The sequence below is a fragment of the Nannobrachium achirus genome (assembly GCF_963921795.1).
Source record: "Nannobrachium achirus genome assembly, chromosome: 7".
NCBI classification, from domain to species: domain Eukaryota; kingdom Metazoa; phylum Chordata; class Actinopteri; order Myctophiformes; family Myctophidae; genus Nannobrachium; species Nannobrachium achirus.
In genome coordinates, this window is record NC_137816.1 from 5087372 (window position 1) to 5107368 (window position 19997).

Below are 19997 nucleotides of genomic sequence, written 5' to 3' on the forward strand. Positions count from 1 at the left end.
ATTTCAGCCTGTAAAGCCTTCTCTATATGTAAACTGTGATCCTTGCCGGGGACCGGATCTCGCGCCAAAATTGCGTCATCACACTACCGGCCAATCACAGCGAGGGTTATACAACTGCCGGCCAATCACAGCGCATCTTGAAGTGGGGTCGCTATGGCTGCCATATTTGTTGTCACCCGTTTGTACCATCCCGTCTCTAGGTAATTTCGCCTACCAGGCAGGGTGAAGGAGTCCGTATCTCTGGAATTACTGAACGCACAGGAACAAGGAACCCCTCTAAAGATAGATCTCAGCGAGGTGGAGGCAGACGCGGGGGTCTGAAGGTACGAAAAACGGCCGAAAGACGCGGACGCGACCGCGGTTTGCTATAGGGCTAATGACCACTAGTTGGGCATCTTACACAGTATAGCTTTAATAATATATACAGGGGCGTCACACCAAATTCTGGGCCCTGGGTACAAGGATTCACTGCGGGCCCCCCATGAATGTTAACTATTGAAAAATAGCAGATATACAAGCTCACAGCGCGGCACCGAGTGCCGCGCTGCGAGCTTGTAGATCTGCTATTTTTGGAAAATCTTGAAAATGTGTGCCAAGAAACCTATGTTTCCATGTCAGTGATGCTCAAACTTTTTCACGTGAAGGACCCCCCCCATCTCAAAATATTTAGTCCCAGGGACCCCCCAGAAGCAAACTTTGAGTTACAAATGTTCACTTAAGAAATACATATATTCAAAGATTTGCGCACATTTTCACGACTTTTCAAGCAGATCTACAAGCTCGGCTGTGAGCTTGTATATCTGCTATTTTTCAATAGCTAAAGTTACTAGGGCCCCTCCACCTTGGGCCCTGGTAACTCAGTCCCACTTTCCTACCCCTTGTGACGCCCCTGAATACATTGAAACTCTACACCCCAGAGCGGTGGTTCCCAAACATTTTAGCTCAAGACCCAAAAGAGAAATTAGACGTTTGCCCTGGACCCAAACTAGTGAAAATAGCAGATGTACAAGCTCACAACGCTTCGCTTCTACTTATTAATTATTATCATGTTCTTAATGTGTGTGTTTGCTTGTTTTAAAATGTATACAGCAAAAGGTGGGGAGAGGAGAGTCTATTGAAATATTTTCATTTTTTGGATTTTTACTCGAGTCGTGACCCATGTTTAGGACAGTGGTTCTCAACCTGTGGGTCGGGACCCCCAGGGGGGGTCGCCAAATTATTTTGGGAGGTCCCCAGATGATTAGCTTAATGTGCAACATTGTTTTCTCACTTAAAGGACAACTTTAGTTTTTTACAACAAGGGTTCATATTTTAGATTGTAATTAAAGAATATAAAAGATGAGTGTTGAATTGATTTCATTTACTTCTTTCTATTTTTTAGAGATTATTATTTCAGTGGTTGGGGGCATGCGTACAAGTGGCTAAATATGTCATTTTACACAGAATAAGACCATTCCCAAGATACAACGCAACCTTTCATGGTTGGATGTGACTTATGGGGGCTAGAAGTGTTACTGTAAATAGCAATAAAGAAACTGCTGGCTTATTGTGTCTAAAAAGACATATTTAGCCACTTGTACGCATGCCCCCATGCGTACGCATGCCGCACATTTTAGCGCAATAAACACAATAAAACAATAGAACGAAGCATATGAAAACATTTTAACACTCACTTTTTCTTTTCTCTAATTACAATCTAAAATATGAACCCTTGTTGTAAAAAAACAAAGTTTTCCTTTAACAGTAAACAAACCAACATGAAGTTTACGTGCAAAGAGGGTGTTTCCCCATCCTAAAAAGACAATTTGAGCACAATTTGAATACCTCTTAAATGACAAATTTAACCTTGGCCAAACTGTCAAATATTAGAGACATAAATTGTGAAAATAGCCGATCTACATAATCACAACGCCTCGCAACACGAGGCGTTGTGAGCATGTAGATCTGCTATTTTCACAATAGAACCGTGTTATACAAGATGTAATGGCTCAACTCTTAGTGCTTGTCAGGGTGCATGGGTCCCCAGTCAAAATATGATTATTGGCCTGAAAAGGTTGAGAACTACTGGTTTAGGAAACAGTGCACTATAGGATGCCAGGTCAACAATGACCTGGCAACAGTCTACACAACATCACATGCTATCTAATTACATTTTAGCCTTTGCATAAGCCTGCAAGGTCGTTGAAGCTATAGGGCAAGTGCTACAGAAACGGACTGAGAACTTTGCAAATGACTGATGTTGCTTTAAAATTTAGGCCTAGAATTATTGAATGCTTTAACCAGTGAAAAATAGCAGATATACAAGCTCACAGCGCGGCACCGAGTGCCGCGCTGCAAGCTTGTAGATCTGCTATTTTTGAAAAAGTCGTGAAAATGTGTACAAATCTTTGGATATATGTATTTTCAAAGCGAACGTTTGTGACTCAAATTTTGCTTCTGGGTGGTCCCTGGAACTAAATATTTTGAGATGGGGGTCCGTGGCCAAATACATATCATTTTGGGGGTCCTTCACATGAAAAGGTTTGAGAACCACTGACATTGTAGTCTCTCAAGAACAGAGCTCCAGTTAAGTGAAAAGGACCTTTTCTTTGACGATGGCTGGCCAGATTGCTGACATAGAAACATAGGTTTTTAAAAAAAAAACCTTAGAAGGATTCAAATGACACTAGAATCGGGTCAAAATTCTAATTTTCACGATTTAAAAAAAATAGCAGATATACAAGCTCACAGCGCGGCACCGAAAGCATAAAATAATGATACACAATAATGTGTACCCGTTCTGAATGGGTTAATATAGTGATCCCTCTGATAGTAAAATATGTTATTGTTGTTTAACATGGTATAGATACCATTTTCAGTGTCAATGTCATGATGTTTTGAACAACTAACTAACGCAGGAGAATGACCACTGAGAGATGCCAATCAGGTCATTATGTACAGGACACAGGATAACAAAACGCCAAACATACTATCTGCCCTTACGACTGGTGCCTGTAACACGAAAACATCTGATATCCATTGCTCTACTGTACTTGTCATGTTTAACTTTGTCCAATCAGAATGTGACTAATGTATTCTGTAAATCCATATATCTGTGAAATCATTATGCTTGTCACTCAGAGAGAAGCAACGATGGGTGATTTTGCTCTACTGTACTGCTGTACAGTAATTTGAACTCTGACTAAACTTCAACACAAAACGCATATTCCCTGGTGTGGACATTCATCATTTCTTGTGTGTGGAGTACTTTATTATGGTTGGGGAAAACTGTTTATCAATATGGAATATGATCCGAAATTCCATCAAATGGCCCATTCGATTGCCGGATTAGCACCGAGGAGATATTGGGGACTCAACTTTGTTGGACTCATTTTGTCTCCCCCGCTGCTAGAACCAGTTAACAACCAGCCGAGGATATTATCGGACGTTTCCCCTGACTCCCCACGGAGTAACACTGAAAGAACTCTCTCCACGTTTTTTTCCTCCTGCGCGCGGAGAAATTACCATGGGACGTCTATTCCGCCAGCTGAGGTGGCAAGCAAACTAGCTTTTATTTCATCCTCCACCTACCCGACCAGCTGCAAAATGGGAAATGCACAGGGAGGCAGAAAACACCTGCCGAAATCTAAACAACCTTTTTACAAACGGAACAACACCTTTGAGTTTGAAGCGTCTCTTCAAAGCTTGGAGAATGAACTGATAACAGCTTTAATGGCCAAGATAGACAATGAGGAAATGAAACAGGTTGTTTCTAGGTGCCCCACAATTGCACCATTTTTGCCCATATGGAGAAAGGAATTCGGATATGATGACTCTCTCCCACATCAACATATCGATAAAATCTCACAACGGTCTGAAGAAAGCCGAAATGGAGGCAGCCAGGGTTGGCTCTGGCACAGCGTTCCACACCAGGGACCGGACACAGACAGTTTCTCTCACAGAGACTTGAGAGGCGGGCTTCATTCTCACACACTGTCCTAATTCAACAGAACCCAGGTCATACGTTTATACCTGCTGTCTTAAGAGTCTAGCTAGCTCTTAACACAGCTGCGTTTTTATTGTTTAATGTTTTTAGTCTATTGTTTCGTCGCTTTTTGAAGACCTCACAGCCGTTGGTCCGGAACTGTGGGTCTTACGTTGGCAGCACAAAACTTCATTTTATTAAGATTTGCATTCATCCTGAAGTTAGTCAAGTCTCCTGAGTTGCACTACAACAGAAGTTGTTCTTACTCCTTCTGTTGTGAATTAAGTCAATTCAGGATTTCACCGCCGGACCAGCATTCTGTTTCCTGGTTCTGTAGGAAGTTTTGGCCAGTGCATAAGACCGACACAGCTGGTTTTCAGCTATCTTATTTAACCAGATTACTGAGAAGTTATGGTTATTTGATCATGTTACGCTTACACGTCTTCGTTTTCGTCTCAGTCTTATCTTATTTTATTTATTTTTTATTTTCCGTCTCAGGCGACTCTGAGATGTTGAATACAGGAGCTTTTTATCTCAGCGCTCCCAAGAACATTTTTAAGAAACATGACCATTCAAGCTAAAAAAAGCCCCCTGCTCCGAGAAGCAGTGTTTTTATCGTGTAAAACCTGGACCCACACGGATGAGATGTTACAATCTAAACCCAGAACCTCCTTTTAACCTGGAGTCATTCTGGAAGATCAGCGGGGACTTCCATTTACCAACAATACCTGAAACCTTTCCTGGAACATTTCAATGGATATGTGCGAAGCTGCGGAGAAATTGGACATTATTGCCACTGGATGCCTTTCACTCACAACGCGATGGGACGCGTTGTGAGCTTGTAGATCTGCAAACCTCATCAGGAAGGAACAGACAACGCAAACAATGTTTTCAGATGCTGACGGGCTTGACAAGGCCCCCCCAGCCGAACCTGGCTGGCACTGCCTTTCACTCACAACGCGATGGGACGCGTTGTGAGCTTGTAGATCTGCTACGCGACTTTCTGGATTACAATGTCCCGAAAAGAACAAACACTCTTTTGACCTTGGGGACGTCCAGATGGTACTATATTTTGTTTACTTTTGACTAAGTACGACTTCTGAAAAAAAAGAAATCAAGTTCTGACTGACAAACCCTTTTATTAGTGTTAAATGTATGATATATATTGTCTGTCTAATCCTCTCTAATCCCATTTTCCTCCCGTGGTTACATTTTGGTCTGTCTATTATGAAAGAAGAGAGAAAAAAATCAGGCCAAGGTGAAGTGAGCAGTGCTACGGAATTCATGTGTTCTGTGCTTATCTTGCTTATGCTGCTGGCTCGCTTGCGCTTCTGCTTGCCCGCGCTCGCTTGACCGATGCTTACATTTTGGTTTATGGTTTATTATTGTTTTATTTTGAAAAAAACTATGAGGGGATCTTATTTTGAGAAGCCACAAGTCGCTTCTCAGCATTTTGACTCTGTGTTTGACCTTGCTCCTTCTCTCGAAAAGGGTCTCACTTTGTTTTGTTTTGTTCTACCCACTTGCCCGGTTTACCTCCCTGTCTGAATTATGTGTACATATGACCTTTGGATAACAATGCACTGGGGTTATATTTGAATCTGTCTTTGGTTTTTCTCCCTCTGCCTTAATTATTTTTTTTCAATAACAGGTGACAGGGATTATTTTTACTTAAGTTATTTCATTATTATGACAGGATGGAATCGACCTGGATAGACAGGTATAGTGGAAACTCCACTACACTCGCTAACCAACTTGACTGACTGACTGACTGACTGACTGTTTTATTTCAATTTTATTTTTAACGGGTTTTCTTCTGTCCTTCTGTTTTGTCGTGAAAGACACTATTTCCTGTAACAACTGAACGCTGGCTGACTTGTTGAGATTGCCAACTCAACATTTTAACTCAGATCCTCAATTATTTCGTAATCCTGTTCTTTTAAACCACATCTTAGGGACATGAACCAAAAACGTTTACTTTCACCAATATTTGCCAAAATCCATTTTTGACACATAACTGCAGTATGTGTTAAAAGGGAAGAGAGGCTTATCAGTAATCATGTCCATAATCATTATTATCAATATTATTGTTATCTCTATTTTCAACCTTGCCCTGTTTTACTCAACCTTTAATTTATCCTTCTTGGTTTATTCTGGGTAATCCCTTATCCTCTTTACTTGAGTAAAAGTACTTTGATTACTCCCTCAGCAGGCTGAAACCGTTCCAAAAACAATTTATATGGCTGGGCTCATTCAAACCTTTTCAGTCAAATTCCACAATTATTACAACCCTACTGGGCTTATACGGGATTACACATTATGGAAAAAAAAAATGACATTATGATTATGTTATGTATTTTATTATTATTATTTTACTTCTTTAAAGTCTCTCTCTCTGGGACACTTTCAGTAGAGAGGCTTTCAGCAGGCCTCGCTAACTATTGTTTTGGGAAAACCTTATCTTGTTATGGTACACCTCGTCTCAGAGGCCTTACTCTCACTTTAACTCTAATGTCTAACCATACACTCTACTTCTGTACTGTATATGATTATTGATTTTTATTGACCATTATTTTAACAAATTACCCTCCAAACATCAACAAAACAATTTTTGTCACACCCAATATTTTTGGCTGTGGCAAACGGGAGGGAATGTGTTGTGCTTGGAGAATTAATATTTGGGTTTTCATCTCATTTTATTCCAGAATATATATATTTCATTTTGCTTAACCGTGTTTAAATCTGTTTCCCCCTAACAGAACAAACTACAAACTTATTACAATTAGACACAAATCGTGTCCTTGGGTGATGTATATCTAAAACAAATCAAACATGTCTATACATAAATACACACAATGGTCTTAACTTCCAAGTAATTCTGATGTTTACTTTATTTTTCAGATTAATTGACTTATCTATTGACAGACGGTCCATATCTCTTCCCATGATCTGTGAGGGACGATCATTTTTCGTGAGTACGAGGATTCAAGTCACATGAGTTCCTATATCATTTTTGTTAATATTTACAGTTGTCTTGTCCCAACATACAACTCTCTTCTTTTGATAAGATCTCATAGCCTCGTCCTGGAAATGTTAAATACTGAAATGTCATATTCGTTATAAAACCTTACTGGAAATGATGAGGACAGAGGTCCTACCTTACTGTTGTGGAGTCAAAAAGTCCCCCCTGGCTGGGACACCCTGGCGAAGGTCATAGGTCAAGCAAGGAATGGACCATGACGCTCCACCACACTAATCAAATTTTCAAAATTCTACATTCGTCAATCTCAGGTGATGACTTCACCAAATAAATCAAAACTTCTAAAGAAAAAATATATTCTCTTTCATTAAATGCACTCTCTGTAGTGCACCCCACCATCAACCCAGGTGAGGCTGTGAAGAAACTTTGGAAAGATTCTAAATTTAGTGATAAAGTTTGTCATGGTGCGACAGGACAATGTTTGTTATTGATGGATCAAAGGTTTCCTTTTCCTATCAATATATTTTAAGGAACGTGTGATTTTCTCCTCTCTCTCATAAAAATATTCTAACTCATGTTAACTAAACGTTACAGGCCCCAAATTATAAGAGAAAATATCCTTGGTTTAATCTCAGACTGCCCTTTGACGCACTCCCCCTAATGATTCCAAATTGTACAGTCCTTTATCTTTCATTATCAAAATATTTTCACCTTTGGTTGTATTCTGATTTAAATACCTTTAAAAATACTTAAATACCTTTGGAAATATACAGTTCTTTTAACTCTCCTCTTTACAACTTAAAGCTATCGAAATGTTTATGTTGACTTAAAAATTTTCAATGATTGTTTTCCGTTTCAAATACTTTTAAAAAGTTTAACCCATGTTTTCTTCCCTTGTTGTTTATGCTGCCTTGACATTTAACACTTCAAATGCTATCTCAGGAGGGAATTGATAGTAAAATATGTTATTGTTGTTTAACATGGTATAGATACCATTTTCAGTGTCAATGTCATGATGTTTTGAACAACTAACTAACGCAGGAGAATGACCACTGAGAGATGCCAATCAGGTCATTATGTACAGGACACAGGATAACAAAACGCCAAACATACTATCTGCCCTTACGACTGGTGCCTGTAACACGAAAACATCTGATATCCATTGCTCTACTGTACTTGTCATGTTTAACTTTGTCCAATCAGAATGTGACTAATGTATTCTGTAAATCCATATATCTGTGAAATCATTATGCTTGTCACTCAGAGAGAAGCAACGATGGGTGATTTTGCTCTACTGTACTGCTGTACAGTAATTTGAACTCTGACTAAACTTCAACACAAAACGCATATTCCCTGGTGTGGACATTCATCATTTCTTGTGTGTGGAGTACTTTATTATGGTTGGGGAAAACTGTTTATCAATATGGAATATGATCCGAAATTCCATCACCCTCTCTTCTGGACTGAATAGCCCGTAACACAATGATTGTTAAAAACACCTGAAATGTACTTTTTTATTATACTGTAATGCCCAAGATAACTGCTTGTTCTAAAAACAAAATGAATAAAAAGAACGTAGTACACAGGGCACGGTGGCTCAGTCGGCACTCGGTAGCGCTGTCGACTATTTGATTGATTGATTGATTGAAGACTTTATTAGAAGTTTGCATAGGAAAAGGTACAGTTTCATGACGGTACAGGTCTACACAAGGTCTACTAAAAGGAGATCCTAGAAAAGACTAAGCTTATTTCCATAGGAAACCATTTAAGTATATCATATAACATTGAATGACAGACGGATAGAACACAGTAGTATGCAATAGAATCAGGGGTCAGCAACCTTTTTGAAATGAAGTGCCATGTTTTTATTTTCTAGAGTGTCAGTGTGCCATGTCAACATACATTTTAATGACAAATATTTTTACATATTTTAATTGGCAATAATCCACCTCCCCGACTCCCTCCCCAGTCTGAGTTCAGAGTTTTAATGAATGTAGAATTTTTATGCAAGATGAAATTTGATATAAACTAGCTAACTTCATTTAATTGACCACATAAAAAAAAAAATGACAACTATTTTTGACATTTTGACTGGCAGGACATCGTTATAATGATCATTAGACTCAGAGCAATAATCTACCTATCTTCCCAACTCCCTCCCCAGTCAGAGTTCAGAGTTTTAATGAATGTACAATTTTGTGCACATTTCTGCACAATGTAATTTTCTATAAATTAGCTAACTTCCTTTAATTGACCACGTTTAAAAAAATATCTGTTTTTAAAATAAAAATCCTCTCTCTCACACTTCTGCCAGTGTGCCGGTGATCACCCTCCCCTGTGCCAATGTTGGCACCCGTGCCTAAGGTTGCCTACCCCTGCAATAGATAGACTCACAGCTATAAGGTCCTGGGTTCGATTCCCGCTGGGGACACTGTGGGCGCTGGGGGCGTGTTCTCTCCTCGTGTCATCAGTGCCCATACCCTATCGGTGGGGTTGGCAAAAGGGCCTTTCTGTGTGGAGTTTGCATGTTTTTCCTGTTTCCCCTAGGGTATGTAGGTACCCTCACAAAAACATGCATTAATGCTGGTCTCTATACTGCCTCCCCCTGGCCGCCTGATGGAGGGGAAAAGAACCGGTCGGAATAACGTCATCCTTCCAGGCGTTACGTCCAGCTGGGGAAACTCCCCCTTGTCAGCGAGCGGCTTGGACTCTTCCTACATTGAAGGAAGCATGAGGTCCGTTGCTCTCCCCAGGTTGGCAGAGGGAGTGTAGCGCCCAGGATCACATTACTGAACAAGAAAAGATTTGAGTAAAACATTTTCGCATAACATATATTCAAAGATTTGATCTACAAGCTATTTTTTGTGCCGCACTATGAGTTTGTACATCTACTACTTTTCAAGCCAATAGTTAAAATCTAAAATGACAAAGATACATTCCCGGGTTTTAATGAGTTAAACAGAAAGACAGCTCACTGTAACTATAAAGGAAGTGGAAGAGTTGTGTCTGGATGATTGACCACTTGAACCCTTGACACTTTTTAACTGTACTTGGAGTTAAAGATCAACATTAAATCTCTTCTTCTAAAAAGAGACGATCTACAAGCTCACAAGCTATAAAGCTTGTGTAGTTGTGAGCTTTTACTTCTTCGATTATTGGCGAATGTTCCCCCCAGAATTTGGATGATGGGGTTCAATATTTAAACAGTGTTTTAGAAATAAATATAAGATTTAATGATTCTTCCCCCTCTCAGAAAATACAGTGAAGTTGGTCTTCATCCGCTACATTTTATTGGTTATGTGTGATTTATTTTGTCGTAGGAGTAGAGGGTTAAGTAGAACTTAAACTGTGCTTTTAGTCTAGTAATTCTAGGAAAAAAATCCACTCGGGTTGGAAAAAATTGTGTTATTTAGTTTCTCAACACAAAAAACATTCCTTGGGCTAAAAATGTCCCCAGAAAATGATGGTTTAGTGATGAAAAGTGATGAGTCATCACTTTTCATCAGTTTTGTGGGCGTTTTCTGGGGCCAATGAATGTTTTTTGTGCAAAACAAATGCTTGCAATGGATTCAGCATCATGACAAACCCCTAGTTAGACCCCTCACATCCTACTTAAAGCAAATTTATTTTCTGGGTATTTTCCTCCTGTATAGAAAGTCGATGGGAGCCCAACTTGATTTGGCCACTGTGGGTATATTTGCAGTGAGCAGATTATGGTAGACTTTTTATCCTGGCTAGTAGACCTAATTTCCTGTCAGAATCAGTTGAGAAACTAAATAACACAATGTTTTCCAACCTCAGCTTTATTTTTACTGGACTATTTCTACTGATACATCAACTTAATCATAACAAAAGGTTCATAAATAATCATGCTTCTTACTCAGTGCCAATGTTACTCAACTGCTCAACCATTACATAAATTGTATAAAAAAGTAAAACCACCACCTTGTGTTGTGCCATTATGGTCACAACAGCTATTATATTCCAGATCATGAAGCTCACCTTGGGACTTCATTTTCCTCTTCTCAGGGGGTGAAGCCTCACAGTCATCACCAGAACAACACAACAATGTAGGTGAGAGAGAAAATCAGCTGGCAGAAGATGGTGTTTGTCTTTCGGTCTGTTTATAGCTTGTCTGGATTTGTTAATATGTTAGTCTTCAAACTGCATATCAGACGGTAGTGGCAAGAGTATAACTAAACAAACTCAAGTGCAGACAGAGGGCTATGGGCCAAGAGACCCGGAACAAACAAGGTCAAGCCGAGCACCTCAATCATTTCCTTGAAGGTCGGATGTTATTGCCAGTTTCAGTGAAATAACAAGTCACATTCATGAAGATATTATGCAGAAGACATCATCCACTCTATTTTGAGTCGGCTTAAGTAAGTTGCAAGAAGCGCACAACCTAAACATTTTCGAATTCACAAAGCAATGGTTGTGATTGTGAACGGCGATATTAGTATACAGTAACAAGTGAATCCCTACATTCCAATGCAAGGGGAACTGGCTTAGAAAGGTAGTTTCAAGATTGAAAGTTACTGATCATTCATATCAGTGAAGTGCAGTGGAATGTTGGTGTGGCTCCACCAGACTGCTATCCAACCACATCCGATATATATCGTCACTGTCGGGCAGAAACCTCGTATCTCCAAGTTTCAAGTTTGTACGTTTTTTCACCAAGTAAAGCCCTGCTTCATCATACAAGGCTGTCGCACAAAAGTAGTGAAAACAGCAGATCTACAAGCACACAGTTGCGAGGCGTTGTGTGCGAGGCGTTGTGTGCTTGTAGATCTGCTGTTTTCACTAGTGTAGTTCATTTTTAAAATGATAAATACAAAACGAACGGTCTTGGACATACAAGGTTTCCACCCGACAACGACGATATTGTATATTCGAAACAAAATATATTACAAGAAAGAAGTAAAGTTTATAATACAAGTGTAAGTAAGTAGCCATGAGAACTAGTGGTTCTGGAGTAATGTGGCTTAAATTGGGAACAATGCAAGTTGGGGGATGCATGCCCCTCCCGGATACCAGGGGCGCAGCCAGATACCATAGGCCCACCCAAGCCCACCCATGTAGAAAGCTGGCCCACCCATCAATCTTGGCCAAAAAATATGTCTGTCTTTCTTTCATTAAATAAACATTTCATTTTGTGTGTGTGTGCATCGTCTTGCTTGTGTGATCATCGTCTTGCTTAATAAGAATGATGCATCTTTTACACTAGCAGCAGTTGGCTACTGTAGTGTGTGTTTGGAGGGGGAGTGTTAGTTTATATTTGGAAAAGTGTTGTTGGGATGAAGTGCAGCTGGGAACTCAATGCTTTGTATCAGCCTATTCATTATTGTTCATTGCTACTGCCGCCCGCACCCGTTTTAATCCCCAAAAACCCTAATAATTTGCAAAAAAATGTATAAAAAAGAAAAGTAAAAAAAATTGCGCTATGCCCACCCTGAAGTTGCCAGGCCCAGCCTATTTCTTGTTCTGGCTCGCCACTGGCGGATACCCGCTGTACCCGTTGTCAGACTACTCGTTGTACCCGTTGTTAACTTGTTAGAGTACCCAGTGCTAACCCTAACCCTAACCCTAACCCATTACCACAGGGTTAATGTCTCAAGAAAGATCCTGCAAAATATCATTACCACAATAACATCAGATATTACAATCAACATGGAGTTACTGGGATCTCTGATGTCGTCAATACACTGCAGACATCATGTTGATGACAGACAAGGGCTACAGTTTACAGTTTACAGTTTAGGCATTTAGCAGACGCTTTTAATCCAAAGTGACTTACAATAAGCAGATACAACAGCACAATAATAAACAAGATAATAGGTCAGTACATTAACAGCAATATAACAATGTAAATGGATATCTATCTAGAGAAAACACAATATAATCAAAGTTCTAAAGAAACCTAAAAAGACAAATGCTAACTAGCTTCATGTATGGTCATTGATTTAACTGTAGTGCTAAGGGTTTAGGTGGAGTCTGAAAAGGTGAGTCTTCAGTCCACGGCGAAAGGTAGCGAGTGAACCTACATCAGGGGTGGGCAACTTTCATGATGGCGAGGGCCACTATATTTCCACCTTCACTCCAGAGGGCCACAATGCATATTGCTACGTCCTACTTTGTCATTCTAGTATCTTATACAAAAGAAGCAAAAATAGCAGATCTACAAGCTCAAAACGCATCGCGCTGCGATGCGATTGTGAGCTGATTGTGAGCTTTTAGATCTGCTGTTTTCCGTGAAGAGCTTTTGTGTACAGGAAAACTAGAAAGTAGGGGTGGGCAATATAATCGATATGGCAATACATCACGATAGTTTATTTGCCAATACTGTATCGATACTTCAGGCCGTAGTGTCGCAATACTTTGAGGAAAATAAAATATGTTCCCATGCATAGGAACCAATGGTAGAAGTCTGGTCCTGACACTCCGCTGCTTCTAGATGTCACTGTACTAGCTACTTCCCCTTCCCACGGTTCAGGGAGTGAGGTCTCTCGAGAAAATGGCTGCGAACAACGAAAACAACAACATTAGAGCAGTGCCTTCAGCTTTTAAAGCTGATATATCGCAATAGTATCGTATCACAAAGATTCGCAATATATCGTGATACTATTGTATTGTGAACCAAGTATTGTGATACGTATTGCATCGTGAGATTCTTGCCAATATCCACCCCTACTAGAAAGATGCAGTTGGAAATAAGTGACACAAGTCACGGCAAACACAGCAAATATCTCTGTATCTGTCAGTCCTTGTCTCTATTTGAGCGGTGCTACCCATTCCATCCTTGTCCCTTTTATGCCCATATAGGCCTATGGAGATCCCTGATGTCATCAATATTAAGCGCATATCTTGGAATGCCCATAAATGCAAATATTGTGTCAGTCTCATGTGGTTTATGATGTGCCATATTTGGTAAAAGTTTAATTTCTAATTAAAGTCAATGCAGATAATTAACTAGAAGCAGTGCTCTTCCGAGCACAGGTCTCCACCAGGCCAGGCGTCCTGGTGGTGCTATAATAGGCCAATGTAAAAAGGGTGGCATGTGTTCTTCACCAATCTTAGACCTTTCATGGCGCCACCATGATGCTGATTTGAACATTTTGTAGTGTAATTTCTTCCTTGGCCTTTTGCGAATGTGCGTGCAGAATTTCATTACAATTGCACGCTGTGTTCATGATTTGAGGCATTTTGTTCGAAAGCAGATCAATCCTGCAAAGTTTGGAGGCCAATCAGGATCAAAATCAAAAATGTGTCTTACATAAGTCGGCCTCCTGGTTGCGCTATAAAAGGCTGATGTGAAAATGCAAGGAAAGGGCTTTTCCCTTGCCTCTAGGGAGTGTGCTTACAAAGTTTGAAACTGATCGGTGGAGTTATAGGTAAAACCACAAATCGGCCTGTTATAGCGCCACCATGCGGCTGATTTAAAAAAAAATTAAGTGTCATTTCTTTCATCGGCCTAGTGGAAACGTGTGTGCGCGATTTCGTGATAACTGCACTCTGCGTTTGTGATTTGAGGCATTTTGTTAAAAACGGCCCAATCCTACAAACTTTGGAAGCCAATCTTAGCCAATCAGGATGGAATATGGAAAATCAGACAGATCTGTAGGATTTTTAGACAAAATCTTTAAGAGTAGTGTACAGAAATGTGTTTTGCAAACATCGGCCTCATGGTGGCACTAGAACAGGGCCATTTGAAAAATGTGGGGCAGAGGTTCTGAATTGGCATCCAGGGAGTGTGTGTGCTCATTTTGGCAGCGACCGGGCCAACGGCGCCGGAGATTAGCTGTTAACAAACTCGAAGGACGGATGGACGCACAGATGCACGCACGCACGCACGCACGGACGGACGGACGGACAGGGGCGAAAACATACTCTCCACCTGCCTTCGGCTGGTGGAGAGAATTAACAAATACATTTATATAAATGAAACCGTGTAGCGTATGTCTTAGCAAAATGCAAGGAATCGATTCCCGATGAAGCCGGTCGATTTGACATACCGGTAATATGGCCCAAGTGTGTGCCACCAATACTGAGGGAGGAGTAGCGAGGGTTTATCTAGGAAGGGAAAGCTGGATGGATCGATGGAATAAAGTCGGACACGTACTATAGTCTAGTTGCCTGCAGGGGCAACCACACCAAAAAGAGCAGACCAGGCAAGTACCGAGCCAAAGGTCAAGTTCAAGTATTGAGGTCTTATGTTGTTAAATGTCTGAAAACACACATTTAAAAAGAGAAAGCAGACATGCGCATCACCAGCCAAAGTCGTGCAGGTGCTGACTGAGCGACGACTAATATAAGTAAAGAAAAATAAATAAGTGCTCACACACTGAGGGCTCCAATAAAGCCCCTTTTCCACATAAATCACAGTTAAAAGGGTCAATTTGTTTCTTACCAATAGGGGTACTTTTGTGTAATGGAAAATGTAGATATTTTTATGTGGTGCGGCGTGGTGTGGTGCTAAAGCTGCAGTCGAAAAGGGGCTTAAGACAACATAAGTGCTAAATCTACAGTTGATTTAGTCGATACAAATGTATTTTGGCGGGCCTTGATGGCTGATATTACACATGGTTTGCATGCTGAAAACAGCCAATACAAGCTCACAGCGCGTCTGAGTTGTTTTCAGAGCGCAACACCCGAGTGCAACCAAAATGACTTTTAGTTCTACTCGATCTCTTCTCCACTATTTTTAGTCTAGTTATTTGTTGACGAAATTGTCAATATATTTAGTCTTAGTTTTAGTCATCATAGCTCTTATTTAGTTCTTATTTCGTTTTTATTTCTGTTTTTTCGCCAGTGAAAAAAAGCTAGTCGACAAACGTTTTTTTGTCATAGTTTTAAGTGGATGGAAATGAACACTGCTCAGTAGTGACTTTGTGACAGTGCAGGTGTTTGCCTGAGCGACCACCCTGCTGGGGAGATATGGGTCCTTTAACATTCTTTTAGCTCTAGCTAGCAGTGAAGTCCCCATGGTGCACTCAGCCAAGCTCAGCACCCTCTGCAGGGCTCTCTGGTCCCAGGAGGAGTCATGTGTGTGAGTGTGTGTGTGCGTGCATGCGTGCGCAGGGACGTGCTGGCCATTGGGAAAATCGGGACAACTCCCTAACGGCCGGTTCATTCCCGGCCGGTCCAGGCCGGCCATTAGGAAAAAAATAAAAAATAAAATGTCGGCCTTCGTTCCATTTTGGGGGCTGGGCAGTAAATCGTCACTGTCGGGCAGACACCTTGTATCTCCAATTTTCAAATTGGTAAATTTTTTCGCAAAGCCCTGCTTCATCATATAAGGCCGTCGCACAAAAGTAGGGAAAACAGCAGATCTACAAGCACACAACGCCTCGCGGTGCGAGGCGTTGTGTGCTTGTAGATCGGCTGTTTTCACTAGTTTAAATCATTTTTAAAATGATAAATACAAAACAAACGGTTTTGGACATACAAGGTTTCCACCCAACAACGACAAAATATAACTCATGTAATTGGCCCACTGGCTTGTCACTTGTCATGATCTGAAATGGCAAATCTTTGAGTAGCAGCAGCGCTATAGAGAGAGATCTCTCTCTATAGCGCGCAATGAGGACCTCTCCAACTCTTTTTCCCGGGCTGAATCAGGGGCCCAGCATGTCCCTGTGCGTGCGTGTATGTGTATGTGTGTGTCTGTGTACACACAACTAACCAATAACACACTCCCCATTCTCAGAAACAAACAGTAGGAATGCAGTCTTTCTAAGAAGGCAGGGGAACATACATACACATAGGCCTACTGTACATAGCAAGCATAGATACTGTAGCAATGAAACATGCAATTATGATGGGTGTGCTCTGTGCTGTGTTGAGATAGTTTAGATTTTCTTTACAATCACACATAGTTGTTTGTTCTCTCTAGAGTACACACACACACACACCCAGACATCAGTCATATCAAAACTCGACTACTGTAACTCTTCATCACTGGCTTCACAGCATGTACACTTAAGCCTCTCCAATTGATTCAAAATGCCACAGCACGATTGGTCTTAAACCAGCCAAGGTTTTCACATGTCTGTCCTCTTCTCCGCTCCCTCCACTGGCTCCCGGTTGCTGCCTGCACAGAATACAAAACACTGGCCTTCAAATCCGCCAAAGGTATGGCACCTCCATACCTTCAAAGGCTGATTGAACCCTACAACCCCTCCCGTTCTCTCAGATCAGCAGCTAACACAGGGAAGCTGACAGAACCCTCGCTAGGACAACAATCCACTCGTCCTAGACTCTTCACCCTCCTGGCCCCCTAACTGTGGAACAAACTCCTCTTTGCAATTAGAACTGCAGACTCACGCCCTAGCTTCCACCATGGTTTGATGACTCACCTTTTCAGACTCCACCTTAGCCTATATAGCACTTACAGCCCATAGCACTTACCGTAGCACTTGTGTGAAGCATGTTTTTAAGGAACCCCCCAAATTGGTTTTCAGACGCCCCCCTAATCTCAGAACAATCTACACAACACAATGACTAGAACTACTCAGAATTTGAGTCATTTTGTCCCATATAGACATACAGTACAATAGATTGCCACAACATGCAATAACAACAACATACATCACTGTGCATCATGATTTGTGATGGAGTATGTGCCATGCTCCACAGACCACGTTAAACCCAGATTTTGATCTAACAAGGGACTTAAGTCATTCTCCTCCACTTGTATATTGTTGCCTAGTATATTTGTATGTATGATGATGATTTGAGTATCCTGTGGACCCTGACTTAAACAAGATGCTTGACTTATTCAGGTACTTGTTTTTGGTAGTCAATTGTATGGAACATGTACTGCACTATGCAAACAGAACCAAATGGAACCAAATGGACCCTTTAGTCTACACATTGACCAATACCAGCAATGACAGTATACAAATGAAACCAAATGGACGCTTTAGTCTACATCAGTGGTTCTCAACCGGTGGGTCGGGACCCCCAGGGGGTTCCCCAAATTATTGTGGGGGTCCCCAGATGATTGACTTAATGTGCAACATTGTTTTATCTCTCAGCAGTAAACAAACCAACATAAAGTTTAAGTGTATATAGAGGGTATCTATACATTTCTAACGTGTCCATTTAAGGATTTAATACCTATGAAATAAAATGAATGTAGCCAATATTGGCCATATTGTCAAATATAAAATGCAGAAATTGTGAAAATTGCAGAGCTCACAACAACGCCTCGCAACAATAGCACTGTGTTAAAATGTAATGTCTCAACTCTCGTCAGGGTGGGGGGTCCCCAGTTAAAATATGATTATTTTGGGGGTCGCGGCCTGAAAAGGTTGAGAACCACTGGTCTAATGACCCATACCAGTAACTGACAGCTAGTATACAAATGGTACCAAATGAACCCGTTGGGGTCCATTTGGTTCCATTTGTATACTGTCAAAGCTGATTTTTGTGTTTGAAAAACACTACCGTAGTGATTTCACAACGAAATCAAATGTGATTACACACCACCGTGAAAAATACGAATGCTCTGAAAACGTAATGTTATGTTATCGCCGAGTGAGACTGTTACACACCAAAACTGTTGACTTGACTTCTGAATTCTGTGACCTACCGTCGCAGAAACGCGACCGAGTATACACGCAATGAGTATTAGGAACTTTGCTCACCTGTATTGCAGACATGTTGTTATGTGGGGACTTTATCCTGGAATAAAATCCATTTAATACGACGCACAGAGTTGATGCTTCTAGGAGGAGGACCACCGCGTCTGGCCGGCAAGGCTGTCCCTGTTCCGGTCTGGTTCCGGTCTCCCCCAAGCCCCCTGTGATTGGCTGAACCGGACGTAGGGAGCGCTCGGTTGTAGTCACTTGGACCGCGCGAGGTGCACCAAAACCCAATTATCATTGCGTTTATCGTGCGCTTGCCCAGGCCTTACGGCCTGGGCATAAATATAACGATTGCACTGCCGTGGACAGTAACTGGCTGGCGTATCTAACCATAAAACGAGCGCTCCCTTCATAGACAGCCTTGGACATCGCTTGCACTGCTGTGCCAAGGCCCCCTGGCTCCCCCTGCTGGTCAGGGGGAGGCCAGGTCAGGCCATGTGCGGCGTTCTGAAGTAATGTCTGACCAATACGGAGTGCGTATTCAAAGACGCAGTGCGTATTTAAAGACGCAGTGCGTCTTTAAATACGCACTGCGTCTTTGAATACGCACTGCGCGTTTCAAAGTGGCACTGCCACTTTGAAAAAAAAGACAATAACACCAAATTACAAAAATGTTCCTCAAAAAGACAAAGTCAATAAAAATAAAAAAAGTCAATACATAAGACAATAACACCAAATTACAAAAATGTTCCTCAAAAAGTCAAAAAAAAAAAAAAAAAAAGTCAATACATAAAAAAACAAAAACGTTCCTGGAAAAAACAAAACTAACACCAAAATACAAACTGGTTGCTCAGAAACAATACTATACTAGTATGTCCCTAACGGGGCTCCGTACTTCAGCGATGTGTTGGGGGATTTCTCTGCTCGCCCTACTGCTTCTTGGCACACGGAAAATTGGTTCCCGGCTTCCAGCAAGAAGCTCCACTGCCTGGCTTGTCCACAATGTCCAGTGGGCAAACCTTTTGCCTTCCCTTTTCAATTAAGGAGAGGTTAGAAGTTAGTTAAGACGCAACATCAAATAATATAGTATTATTTTGCACGTGCCAAAAGTATCCCTTATTAAAGTCAAAACACCACTCATACCCCTCGGTATCAAAGCGCTCCATGAGCCGGACATACCACCACCTTCGTATCAAAGGCATGTCCCCCTAAAATGAGACAGGTGGAAGCGGTGGGATATTTCACTACAGCGAAAACCATGCTGCATTTGCTACGCATTCGTTTTATGAAAATAAGGTTACCTCACCTCCTTAAATAGAAAGGGTGCAATTATTGCAAGGCAATGTGTGTACTGAAACAAGAGGATTAAAGAAAATGGCATTAATTCAAAGCTGGGCAGAAGCACTCTGTAGATAGTCTGGGATCACTTCACTTTTCGAGGTTTGATCCGGTCGGGAGAGGAAAC

The 19997-nt window shown here is 41.2% G+C and overlaps 1 protein-coding gene across 1 annotated transcript in view; it reads left to right on the forward strand.

Annotated features, from left to right (window-relative positions):
- Positions 1–218: 218 nt before the first annotated feature.
- LOC308289096 (alpha-taxilin-like) overlaps positions 219–19997 on the forward strand; it is a 621916-nt gene continuing 602137 nt past the window's right edge. The window contains exon 1 of the mRNA XM_080730656.1: positions 219–323. The gene's annotated coding sequence lies outside the window, so the exon portion shown is untranslated. The remainder of the gene's footprint in view (positions 324–19997) is intronic.